At 41.3% G+C, this 12,667-nt stretch overlaps 1 pseudogene across 1 annotated transcript; it reads left to right on the plus strand.

Annotated features, from left to right (window-relative positions):
* Window positions 1-11,067: 11,067 nt before the first annotated feature.
* LOC309661865 (thioredoxin, mitochondrial pseudogene) lies at window positions 11,068-11,553 on the plus strand (annotated as a pseudogene). Its single transcript has one exon. The product of its transcript is annotated as a thioredoxin, mitochondrial pseudogene (transcript).
* Window positions 11,554-12,667: the final 1,114 nt, after the last annotated feature.

Here is a 12,667-nt window from a genome sequence, read left to right on the forward strand (position 1 = left end):
TTACAGACAAAGCCGGGACTGGTCCAATGTTAATGACCTAAATGCATCTTATAACTTGGACTGTCTTTATAAAAATACTAATTAATAGTAGGCTTGGTAATTCCCTGGTGGTCTAGTGGTTAGGAGTCTGTGCTCTCACTGCCGAGGGCCCAGGTTCAATCCCTGGTCAGGGAACGAAGATTCCACAAGCCGCGCGGAGTGGCTTGTGGAAACAAAAACAAAAACAAAAACAAAAAAAACCCAAAAAAGAAAACCCCAGTAGGCCTGGGCAAAAAAGGTATTCTCATCAAAAGCACTTTTATTTTTTCTCTAGTCATGTGCTTGATCTCCCTATTTTCATATTTGAGAGGGAGGAACAGTAAATGAGACTTTAATCCCAGTTACTTATCCTGGAAGATGCCACTGGAGTGTCTCTGAGTAATTAGGGAGCAACTCAGGATCCACAAACCCAGGAGCATTTTCAGATGATCACATTCTTAGGAACTCTTATTTTTGGAGACTCCATTCTTCACCATACCAAATATATTAAAATATACCCACTTTGCAAATGACATATGGTTCTGGGCTATAAAATTCTCAAAAGGATTTTTATAAAGTTGAGTACTGTTAAGAACTTATGGTCTTATGATATAAACTTTATTATTGTTTATATGAGAATGAGGTGTGTATGACAAGTTGGCATATGTATGAGTTTCCTAGAGCTGCCTTAGCAAACTGCATGGCTTAAAGTAATAGAAATATATTATCTCACAGTCGCTAAGGCCAGAAGTCCAAAATGTGTTTCAATGGGTTAAAATCAGGGTGTTGTCAGGGTCATGTTCCCTTTGGAAACTCTAGGGGAGAATCGTTCCTGGCCTCTTCCAGCTTCTGTAGGCTGCCAGCATTCCTTGGCTTGTGGCTGTATTACTCTAATCGTCCCCATTTTCACTTTGCTTTCTTCTCTAGGTGTATACTCTTCTATCTCTCTAAGGACACTAGTGATGATATTTAAGTCCCACCCAGATAATCCAGGATTAGCTCCTCATCTCAAAATCCTTAACTTAGTCATATCAGCAAAGATCCTTTTTCTAAATATGCTAATATTTATAGACTTCTAGAGACTAGGACCTGATATTTTGGAGGCCACCATTCAGCCCACTACAGTACAGTATTACATTTCGTAGCTATTCAACTAAACTTTTATCAGTTTTGATTTAGTAAACTTTTTATTTCTCTGTGTTGGTACCAATGTATTTTTCCCAGTCTCAAACTTTTTGTGGGCCCTTCAGAAACTTCTAGCTCTGGGCACTTTGCTCATCCTGGATAAAAGCTCAGGAGAGAGACTTTTCCTTATCTATAGCCAGGTTGGTTGACAGGACTCCTCTCATTGCCACTGTAATTGGAGCAGGCATTTTTCTAGGAGGCATTTTGCTGGGAAGCATTGACAAAGGAGGAGATGCCTTTCTACAGGGTCCTTGGATGTCATGTTTCTGCAGCAGCAAATAAGAGAAATACAGGGAGTGAAACACTTGCTGTCATGTAAAGTCCAGGCAGAGAAGCAATATACTTTAAAGCCCAAACTTCGAGCAATTGGTTGCATTTGCCAGCTCTCAGGGACTTACTGTGCTGCCAGGCCCCCTGCTAGGCCCTTGTCAAGAATTAGTTCTAACATATCTTCAAATAATCTTTACTTTATAGATGAGGAAATCAGGTGCAGAGAGGTTAAGTAATTTGCCCAGGTCACCTGGCAAGTGGTTAGTAGAGCCAGAATTTGAACCCAGGTCTGTCTAGCTGCAAGGTTCTATTTCTTTTCTGTGTACCATGCTGTAGCAGTTCAGAAACAAAGAAAAGAGTACATAAAACATATGACAAAGAAGTAAAAAGTGTAGCCTTAAGGACAACAGGATTAGAACCAGGACAGAGACTTGACCTCTGTTACTCCAAATTAGTCTTTATTTCTATTCTGGGATGTACTTGAACTATTTCTGCGTGTTGTGAGAGGGAGAGAGAAAAAACGTGTGTGTGTGTGTGTGTGTGTGTACATGCGCACACACACGTATGTGTTTATTTGCTGTAATTAATCACATAGTAGGGGTGCTAGCCTTTTCAAGTAAACTTCTTTTGTGTGATTTTTAGTCTTTGAGTGTCTGGAATTAAAAATAGCTCCCTCACATAGTGTTACTGCCTAACATTGATGGATTCAGTTAATATTAATGGTCATTACATACAGATGGCCAATAGACACATGAAAGATGCTCAACATAACAAGTTATTAGAGAAATGCAAATCAAAACTATAATGAAGTATCACCTCACACCGATCAAAATGGCCATCATTAAAAAGTCTACAAATAACAATGCTGGAGAGGGTATGGAGAAAAGGGAACCCTCCTACACTGTTGGTGGGAATGTAAATTGGAACCACTATGGAGAACAGTATGGAGGTTCCTTAAAAAACTAAAAATAGAGCTACCATAGGATCCAGCAATCCCACTCCTGGGCATATATCCAGAGAAAACCATTATCCAAAAAGATCCATGCACCCCAATATTCATTGCAGCACTATTTACAATAGCCAAGACATGGAAGCAACCTAAATGTCCACCAACAGATGAATGGATAAAGAAGATGTGGTGTGTATACATAATGGAATATTACTCAGTCATAAAAAAGGATGAAACAATGGCATTTGCAGCAACATGAATGAACCTAGAGATTATCATATTAAGTGAAGTAAGTCAGACAAAGAAAGACAAATACATATGATATCAATTATATGTGGAATCTAAAATATGATACAAATGAACTTATTTACAAAACAAATAGACTCACAGACATAGAAAACAAACTTATGGTTACCAAAGGGGAAAGTGGGGGGGAAGGATAAATTAGGAGTTTGGGATTTGCAGATACAAACTACTACGTATAAAATAGATAAACAGCAAGGTCCTCCTGTTTAGCTCAGGGCACTATATTCAATATCTTGTAATAAGCCATAATAGAAAAGAATATGAAAAAAATATATATATATAACTGAATCACTTTGCTGTATACTGGAAACTAACACGACATTTTACTTCAATTTAAAAATTTTTTTAAAATATTACGGTCATTAGCACTGTGCCCAGAGTGGATGGACCAGGAAACTCACAAGCCTCACAGAAGTATTTCCTAAATGTTAATAATTTGTTTGTTTAATAATTCTACTTCTATCTGTACTGTTGTCTATAGTATCATTTATTCAATACTCCTTTAATACTTGCATTTTAAATTTATATTTATTTTAAAAGGCACCTCTATCACATCATTGGAAAATCAGTATCACCTACTAGAAGTGGAAGGTAAACAACAAATATTAATGCAATGAAAAGAAAATATTTCTAAATTCTGGCCAGGCAGTGTTAGCTGCCCAAGAAACCGGTATGGTGCTTGCGTCATTATTGTTAGAAAGGGAGATTAGCACGTGTTAGAGGGGTGGTAAACGTACATTGGCACTAACCCCAGACTTCCTTCTTGACAAAATCTGCAGATTGAATGAGACCTGAAGAGGGAGTAACTTTCTCACCAGACGATTCAATGTGATTATCTGAATGACCCGAACCTTCCTTACTACCTGCTGTGACTCCCTTCCCTTTCAGACCTGGTCTAAGGTCTGAAACTGAGACTTCATGTTTGTGCTGCTTTGACATCTGAAACTGGGAGGGCATTGAAGGGTCTAACCACAAGCCCCGCCACCTCCTCTGGAGGAAGTCCACTGGCCAAACAGACCTCCTAATTACAGTGGCCAGGCACAGGGCCTGCTTATGCCTCACTGGCAGGCTTCAGTGCCTGTAGGATTATTAAAACAAGCCAATCACATTTTCTGTAGGAACCAGGGCCAGGCACAGGGCCTGGTGGCCAGGCACAGGGCCTGCTTATGCCTCACTGGCAGGCTTCAGTGCCTGTAGGATTATTAAAACAAGCCAATCACATTTTCTGTAGGAACCAGGGGTCACCTTACCCTCTTGCTACTGCAGAGCCTGCCTTGCCCAAGCCCTGCTTGTTCATTCCGTCCCCGAGTGAAACACTCCAGAGTGGCAAGCTTCGTCCTGCTCCACCAGGCTGACAATATATGACTAATAAACTGCTGTGATCTCTTCTCTCCAGTCTTAGATGTTGTGTGTCGAACCATCCCCATAATCCTAGGGAGGTAATCCTTCCCTCACCGGTGGAATGAAGAGGAGGTCATCACAACACTCCTCACTTTGGGAAATACTGCCATCCTATAGAATAGTACCGAGATAGATTCTCTTCCTATTAATAGGAGCCCACTCATTCCTGAAAGAATGACCAGACCATCACAGAACAGACAGAAATGTTGCAGATGTCTTTCAGGTAGTAAGCCCTTGAGATGAGAGAAGCTATCTTTTATTCCCTTCAGAGTCTTCATTTAACCTCATGAAGAGGACAGTGGGCTTATCTGACACATGATCAATAGGTTCTTGGCTACAAGGTCTGACATGGGGACTTTTTTACACCACATTCTCTTTCCTGATGGTTCTGCCAAAGCATCTTTAACTCCTGTGATTGCACCAGTTAACATTCAAAACTCTTATTTTCCAAAGGTGACAGATAAAATGCTAAAAGTTGTGCAATGTGGTGGTTAAGAGCTCAAGGTCTAGAAGCTCAGGGATCAGACTACCTGGGTTCAAAACTGACCATTTATTTGCTGTGCGTTTAGGTAAGTTGCTGAAACTTTCTGAGCCTCAGTTTCTTTACTAACAGTGCCTTCCTCATGGGAGTGCAGTGAAGCTTAAGTGAGTTACATGTAAAGAACTTAGAACAGTACCTGGTACACAGTAAATGTTTAATAAATGTTAGCTATTATTATTAGAGAAGAAGCAACTCGCTACCCCTTTAACACCTGGGCTCAAATTGACTTTTTAAAGTCTTCCAGGTAGTAAGAACCTGAGGAACAAGGATACTGGACACACATGTTTTGATGGGAATGTGGACATAGGGTACCTCTGCAAGGAAGGCTTGTAGCAGCATGAAGATTCTGGGTAGCTGGTACGGGAAGAAAGAATATGAGACAGACAGGAGAGAGGAGTGAAAATAAGCTTCACTGTTCCTACTTTTTGGAAGAATGGCTTATCATTCCACATTTTTAGGTGCTCAGGAACTGTCGTGGGTTGCCAGTGTGAGAGGTTGGTAGGACATGGCGCTCCCTTCCTTCCCTGAGGCACTAGTGCCTCCCTTGCTTTGTAGTTCCTTCTGTACATATCTTTTTCTACTAGTTTTTAAGCTTCTTGAGGGCAAGATGGTTCACTGGAGGAATAGCTTTCACTCACACTTCACTTGCCAACACTTGGCTACATGACCCCTACCTAGATTGGAGAAGTCGTCCGCAGACGGGCAGGCTTTTGCTCAACCAATACTCAGGAATAAAAAGGAAGAAGGGGGATGAGGTTGGGAGACAATTAGCAGTCTTTGCACGTTCAGTTAATTCTGGAATATTTACTTGACACCTCTGTGTGCTTGAGTGCTTTTTTTTATTGAAGTATGGTTGATATATAGTAATATTATATAAGCTATAGGTGTATAATATAGAGATTCACAATTTTTAAAGGTTACACTCCATTTATAGTTATTATAAGATATTGGCTATATTCCCTGTGTTGTACAATATAACTTGTAGCTTATTTTATACCTAAAGGTTTGTACCTCTTAATCCGCTACCCCTACCTTGCCCCTCTTCCCTTCCCTCTCCCCACTGGTAACCACTAGTTTGTTCTTTATATCTGTGAGTCTGCTTCTTCTTAAGAATGAAGATCAGGTGGGGAAGGAGAGAGTAAGAACTTTGAGGTTGCTCTGTGTGCCCAGCTTTCTGAACCAGGCCATCTGTGACAGACACTTCATTTTCCTCGGAAGCCACAGGTTTTTGGGAGATTTTTGGTCACAGACCAAATAGCTTGAGAACATTTTTTCTGTGGAAGAAAAATGTAAAGGGAAGAGGGAGCTAGGATTACATGTAAAGCATGGTATGTTTTCTTAAAATTAAATGGACATATTTTGGTTTCTGATGCAGTTCTGCCAAATATAGAAAGCATTTCAGAATTCTCTCAGAGCAATCTTAGCTTGGAATGTTAATGTCGACTTGAGAAATCATTTACAGCACCAACAGACAGACACATAAACGCAAACGAGGCTTTCTAATTCAGGAGTTTTCCATTTTGGGGTCATGAAAATGTTTTTAATTAAGCAATTTGAAAGCATTAATCAAGTGATAAAACTTCTGATGTGAATGTTCAAAATAAATGGCAATGAAACCAAAAGTCCATGTTTGTGGACAATCCATGACAGTCAGGGTAGGCAGCTGGAGGTTTTAGAGTTGGAATAACTTCTTTTTTTCCTTCTTGCTTCTTACGTTGGTTGTGGCAATTCAAGGGTAATGCAGCCTGCCTATATGTTTCCACAAGGACTTCATTTGTGCTTTTCTTAGCTCCTTCATCACACTTAGGGATGATTGCCCCAATATAGTCTTCAAATGGGAGTGTAATGTTTGAGTTAGGAGAACAGGAAACAACTGGTTTCACAAGTAATATTCTCAAAAAATATCATATGAAAAATATCCAGCAGGACTAATCATTAGGGAAATGCAAATCAAAACCACAATGAGTTTTTTTACTGAGCTCTGACCGCCACAGCAACAGTCAGCTCTACCCACCACCAGAGCCTCCCATCAAGCCTCTTAGATAGCCTCAACCACCAGAGGGCAGACAGCAGAAGCAAGAAAAACTACAATCCTGCAGCCTGCGGACCAAAAACCACAGTTACAGAAAGATAGAGAAGATGAAAAGGCAGAGGGCTAGGTACCAGATGAAGGAACAAGAAAAAACCCCAGAAAAACAACTAAATGAAGTGGAGATAGGCAACCTTCCAGAAAAAGAATTCAGAATAATGATAGTGAAGATGATCCAGGACCTCGGAATAAGAATGGAGGCACGGGCTTCCCTGGTGGCGCAGTGGTTGAGAATCTGCCTGCTAATGCAGGGGACACAGGTTCGAGCCCTGGTCTGGGAAGATCCCACATGCCGCGGAGCAACTAGGCCTGTGAGCCACAACTACTGAGCCTGCGCGTCTGGAGCCTGTGCTCCGCAACAAAAGAGGCCACGATAATGAGAGGCCCGCGCACCGCGATAAAGAGTGGCCCCCACTTGCCGCAGCTAGAGAAAGCCCTCGCACAGAAACGAAGACCCAACACAGCCAAATAAATAAATAAATAAATAAATAATAATAATAAAAAAAAAAGAGGGTTGTCACAATACTTAACTGCTTAATTGTTAAAAAAAAAAAAAAGAATGGAGGCAAAGATTGAGAAGATGCAAGAAATGATTAACAAAGACCTAGAAGAATTAAAGAACAAACAAACAGAGATGACCAATACAATAACTGAAATGAAAACTACACTAGAAGGAATCAATAGCAGAATAACTGAGGCAGAAGAACGGATAAGTGACCTGGAAGACAGAATGGTGGAATTCACTGGTGCAGACCAGACTAAAGAAAAAAGAATGAAAAGAAATGAAGACAGCCTAAGAGACCTCTGGGACAACATGAAACGCAACAACATTCGCATTATAGGGGTCCCAGAAGGAGAAGAGAGAGAGAAAGGACCAGAGAAAATATTTGAAGAGATTATAGTCGAAAACTTCCCTAACACGGGAAAGGAAATAGCCACCCAAGTCCAGGAAGCGCAGAGAGTCCCATACAGGATAAACCCAAGGAGAAACACGCCGAGACACATAGTAATCAAAGTGGCAAAAATTAAAGACAAAGAAAAATTATTGAAAGCAGCAAGGGAAAAACGACAAATAACATACAAGGGAACTCCCATAAGGTTAACAGCTGATTTCTCAGCAGAAACTCTGCAAGCCAGAAGGGAGTGGCATGATATACTTAAAGTGATGAAAGGGAAGAACCTACAACCAAGATTACTCTACCCGGCAAGGATCTCATTTAGATTTGATGGAGAAATCAGAAGCTTTACAGACAAGCAAAAGCTAAGAGAATTCAGCACCACCAAACCAGCTCTACAACAAATGCTAAAGGAACTTCTCTAAGTGGGAAACACAAGAGAAGAAAAGGACCTACAAAAACAAACCCAAAACAATTAAGAAAATGGTCATAGGAACATCCATATCGATAATTACCTTAAACGTGAATGGATTAAGTGCCCCAACCAAAAGACATAGACTGGCTGAATGGATACAAAAACAAGACCCATATATATGCTGTCTACAAGAGACCCACTTTAGACCTAGGGACACATACAGACTGAAAGTGAGGGGATGGAAAAAGATATTCCATGCAAATGGAAATCAAAAGAAAGCTGGAGTAGCTATACTCATATCAGATAAAATAGACTTTAAAATAAAGAATGTTACAAGAGACAAGGAAGGACCCTACATAATGATCCAGGGATCAATCCAAGAAGATATAACAATTATAAATATATATGCACCCAACATAGGAGCACCTCAATACATAAGGCAACTGCTAACAGCTATAAAAGAGGAAATCGACAGTAACACAGTAATAGTGGGGGACTTTAACACCTCTCTTACACCAATGGACAGATCATCCAAAATGAAAATAAATAAGGAAACAGAAGCTTTAAATGACACAATAGACCAGATAGATTTAATTGATATATATATAGGACATTCCATCCAAAAACAGCAGATTACACGTTCTTCTCAAGTGTGCACGGAATATTCTCCAGGATAGCTCACATCTTGGGTCACAAATCAAGCCTCAGTAAATTTAACAAAATTGAAATCATATCAAGCATCTTTTCTGACCACAACGCTATGAGATTAGAAATGAATTACAGGGAAAAAAACGTAAAAAAGTCAAACACATGGAGGCTAAACAATACGTTACTAAATAACCAAGAGATCACTGAAGAAATCAAAGAGGAAATCAAAAAATACCTAGAGACAAATGACAATGAAAACACGACAACCCAAAACCTATGGGATGCAGCGAAAGCAGTTCTAAGAGGGAAGTTTATAGCTATACAAGCCTACCTAAAGAAACAAGAAAAATCTCAAGTAAACAATGTAACCTTACACCTAAAGAAACTAGAGAAAGAAGAACAAACAAAACCCAAAGTTAGCAGAAGGAAAGAAATCATAAAGATCAGAGCAGAAATAAATGAAATAGAAACAAAGAAAACAATAGCAAAGGTCAATAAAACTAAAAGCTGGTTCTTTGAGAAGATAAACAAAATTGATAAGCCATTAGCCAGACTCATCAAGAAAAAGAGGGAGAGGACTCAAATCAATAAAATTAGAAATGAAAAAGGAGAAGTTACAACAGACACCGCAGAAATACAAAGCATCCTAAGAGACTACTACAAGCAACTCTATGCCAATAAAATGGACAACCTGGAAGAAATGGACAAATTCTTAGAAAGGTGTAACCTTCCAAGACTGAACCAGGAAGAAACAGAAAATATGAACAGACCATTCACAAGTAATGAAATTGAAACTGTGATTAAAAATCGTCCAACAAACAAAAGTCCAGGACCAGATGGCTTCACAGGTGAATTCTATCAAACATTTAGAGAAGAGCTAACACCTATCCTTCTCAAACTCTTCCAAAAAATTGCAGAGGAAGGAACACTCCCAAACTCGTTCTATGAGGCCACCATCACCCTGATACCAAAACCAGACAAAGACACTACAAAAAAAGAAAATTGCAGACCAATATCACTGATGAATATAGATGCAAAAATCCTCAACAAAATACTAGCAAACAGAATCCAACAACACATTAAAAGGATCATACACCACGATCAAGTGGGATTTATCCCAGGGATGCAAGGATTCTTCAATATACGCAAATCATTCAATGTGATACACCATATTAACAAATTGAAGAGTAAAAACCATATGATCATCTCAATAGATGCAGAAAAAGCTTTTGACAAAATTCAACACCCATTTATGATAAAAACTCTCCAGAAAGTGGGCATAGAGGGAACCTACCTCAACATAATAAAGGCCATATATGACAAACCCACAGCAAACATCATTCTCAATGGTGAAAAACTGAAAGCATTTCCTCTAAGATGAGGAATGAGACAAGGATGTCCACTCTCACCACTATTATTCAACATAGTTCTGGAAGTCCTAGCCACGGCAATCAGAGAAGAAAAAGAAATAAAAGGAATACAAATTGGAAAAGAAGAAGTAAAACTGTCACTGTTTGCAGAAGACATGATGCTATACATAGAGAATCCTAAAACTGCCACCAGAAAACTGCTAGAGCTAATTAATGAATATGGTAACGTTGCAGGATACAAAATGAATGCACAGAAATCTCTTGCATTCCTATACACTAATGATGAAAAATCTGAAAGAGAAATTATGGAAACACTCCCATTTACCATTGCAACAAAAAGAATAAAATACCTAGGAATAAACCAAAAACAAAAAAACAAAAAAAAAACTGGTAAATGAAAACAACATTTAAAATTGTGTTGTCATTAGAGTATACACAAAGTAATTGAAGCTGTAGGTATAGAAGTGATTGCCTTGAGAAGACATGTATAATAAGGAAAGGAAGAAAGGAAGGAAGGAAAGAAGGAAGGAAGGAGGGGAAGAAGGAAAGCAAGAAGGAAGGAAGAGAAGGAAGGGAAGGAAAGAAGAGGTCTTCAAAAATAGGGAGATTTAAGTGGCATTTAAGTAAACCTGCCAAAGGGAGCAGTGGCAATCAAGGGACCTGAGTACTAATTAGGAATGACTGATCACGTGAGTCCCATGAGGGTAGGGATCACATCTGCTTCTCATTTCTGGAGCAGAGCACCTAGCACAGTACCTGGCCAGTAGATGCTCCATTCGCAATTGTCCAGTGTTGTCCATGGGGCAGGAAAGCTACAAATACCATTGGCTGCGGCAACTGGGTGACTGGGGATGTGTGCAAGCTGGATGGCAGGCAGTGAGTAAAGAAATGAATAAGGAACAAAAGTGCCCTTGACCGGTGGGGAGGGCCGTGCTGTGCACCCCTCTGCTCTCGCTGCAGGGAGATGGCTTAGCGACTTCTCCTGGGGAGGTTCCTGGCCTCCATAATCTGCAGGAAGCCCTCTCAGAGTCAGTGGGCGCCCCTTGCCTCCAGGGCCCTGCAGACCCCACAGCGCAGTCCTAATAACCTGACAGTAACACCCAGCCAAGCCCAGTCAATATACACCACCAGAGTCTGTACAATGACCTTTAACATCCAGGATGGACCAGACTTTCAAGACTGAGTTGTCAACAGTGAGACACCAGTGGTTGTGGATTTCCATGCACAGTGATGTGGTCCCTGCAAGATCCTGGGGCCAAGGTTAGAGAAGGTGGTGGCCAAGCAGCATGGAAAGGTGGTGATGGCCAAGGCAGATATTGATGACCACACAGACCTCGCCATAGAGTATGAGGTATCAGCTGTGCCCACCGTGCTGGCCATCAAGAATGGGGATGTGGTGGACAAGTTTGTGGGCATCAAGGATGAGGACCAGCTGGAGGCCTTCCTTAAGAAGCTGATTGTCTGACAAGCAGGGAAGCGTCCTGACTGCCCCTGCCCACCTGGGCCCCGTGGTCCCGGGTGACCCAGATAGAACTCATAGCCCTTCTGTGCCGGCCCTTCCTACCTCCTCCCTCTGCCTGGCCCCTGTGGGTCCGTGCTTTGGAGACCAGGCCTCCAAACACAGGAGCCTCAAGTGCTCCCAACCTGGCTGACCGCCAGGGTGGCCGCCCAAGGAGCAGTGCCGCCACCGAGCTGGGACAGCCGTCTCCTCACCCACTCTCTGCTCCTTCTAGGGCTTGTTGCCGTGCTCCCAGGATGCTGGGACAGAGTCCCGGGGCCAGCCTGCAGTAACAGCTTGGTCTCCCTGCTCCCTTCTGATCTGAACCCCGGTGCCTGGCTCATCTGCCTCCTGCATTTTTCTTTCTTGCTGCTGTTTTGTAAAAAAAAAAAAAAAAAAAAAAAAAAAAACAGAAGAAGCAAAAAAGAAACCCAGGGCTTCCCTGGTGGCGCAGTGGTTGAGAATCTGCCTGCTAATGCAGGGGACACGGGTTTGAGCCCTGGTCTGGGAAGATCCCACATGCCGCGGAGCAACTGGGCCCGTGAGCCACAATTACTGAGCCTGCGCGTCTGGAGCCTGTGCTCCGCAACAAGAGAGGCCGCGATAGTGAGAGGCCCGTGCACCGCGATGAAGAGTGGCCCCCGCTTGCTGCAACTAGAGAAAGCCCACGCACAGAAACGAAGACCCAACACAGCCATAAATTAATTAATTAATTAATTACAAAAAAAAAAACAACCCATAGAATACAGTACCAACAGCGGACCCTAATACAATCCACGGTCGTTGGTGATAACGACGTGTCAATGTAGGTCCATTTATTGTAACAAATGTACCACTCTGGTGTGGGATGTTGATGATGGGGAAGGCTGTGCATGTGTGAGGGCAGGGGGAGTATATGAGAAGTCGCTGTACTTTCTACTCATTTTGCTAATGTTTTGTTATCTGTAATTTCTTCTTCTAAAAAAAAGAGGATATTAAAAAAAAAAAAAGAAATGAGTTATCAAGCCATGAAAAGACACGAAGGAACCTTAAGTGCATATTGCTAAATAAAAGAAGCCAATCTGAAAAGGCTGCATACTGA

This window comes from Balaenoptera physalus (genome assembly GCF_965194825.1).
Source record: "Balaenoptera physalus genome assembly, chromosome: 5".
Classification (NCBI taxonomy): Eukaryota; Metazoa; Chordata; class Mammalia; order Artiodactyla; family Balaenopteridae; genus Balaenoptera; species Balaenoptera physalus.